Here is a 1,247-nt window from a genome sequence, read left to right as displayed (position 1 = left end):
ACTCTTATTTATTTCCAACCTGAGGACTGGTTATACGGGAGACCCGGGTATACGGGCGTTGGGGCATTATTCTGCCCGTACAGCTGTTCCCAGGTATGGGAGACCCGGGTATACGGGCGTTGGGGGCATTATTCTGCCCGTACAGCTGTTCCCAGGTACGGGAGACCCGGGTATACGGGCGTTGGGGGCATTATTCTGCCCGTACAGCTGTTCCCAGGTACGGGAGACCCGGGTATACGGGCGTTGGGGCATTATTCTGCCCGTACAGCTGTTCCCAGGTACGGGAGACCCGGGTATACGGGCGTTGGGGCATTATTCTGCCCGTACAGCTGTTCCCAGGTATGGGAGACCCGGGTATACGGGCGTTGGGGCATTATTCTGCCCGTACAGCTGTTCCCAGGTATGGGAGACCCGGGTATACGGGCGTTGGGGCATTATTCTGCCCGTACAGCTGTTCCCAGGTATGGGAGACCGGGTATACGGGTGTTGGGGGCATTATTCTGCCCACACAGCTGTTCCCAGGTATGGGAGACCCGGGTATACGGGTGTTGGGGGCATTATTCTGCCCGTACAGCTGTTCCCAGGTACGGGAGACCCGGGTATACGGGCGTTGGGGGCATTATTCTGCCCGTACAGCTGTTCCCAGGTATGGGAGACCCGGGTATACGGGCGTTGGGGCATTATTCTGCCCGTACAGCTGTTCCCAGGTATGGGAGACCCGGGTATATGGGCGTTGGGGCATTATTCTGCCCGTACAGCTGTTCCCAGGTATGGGAGACCCGGGTATACGGGCGTTGGGGGCATTATTCTGCCCGTACAGCTGTTCCCAGGTACGGGAGACCCGGGTATACGGGCGCTTGGGGCATTATTCTGCCCGTACAGCTGTTCCCAGGTATGGGAGACCCGGGTATACGGGCGTTGGGGGCATTATTCTGCCCGTACAGCTGTTCCCAGGTATGGGAGACCCGGGTATACGGGCGTTGGGGGCATTATTCTGCCCGTACAGCTGTTCCCAGGTACGGGAGACCCGGGTATACGGGCGTTGGTGCATTATTCTGCCCGTACAGCTGTTCCCAGGTATGGGAGACCGGGTATACGGGTGTTGGGGGCATTATTCTGCCCACACAGCTGTTCCCAGGTATGGGAGACCCGGGTATACGGGTGTTGGGGGCATTATTCTGCCCGTACAGCTGTTCCCAGGTACGGGAGACCCGGGTATACGGGCGTTGGGGGCATTATTCTGCCCG

Source organism: Ascaphus truei, unplaced genomic scaffold, assembly GCF_040206685.1.
Source record: "Ascaphus truei isolate aAscTru1 unplaced genomic scaffold, aAscTru1.hap1 HAP1_SCAFFOLD_752, whole genome shotgun sequence".
In the NCBI taxonomy this organism is placed as follows: Eukaryota; Metazoa; Chordata; class Amphibia; order Anura; family Ascaphidae; genus Ascaphus; species Ascaphus truei.
This window is presented reverse-complemented; position numbering follows the sequence as displayed.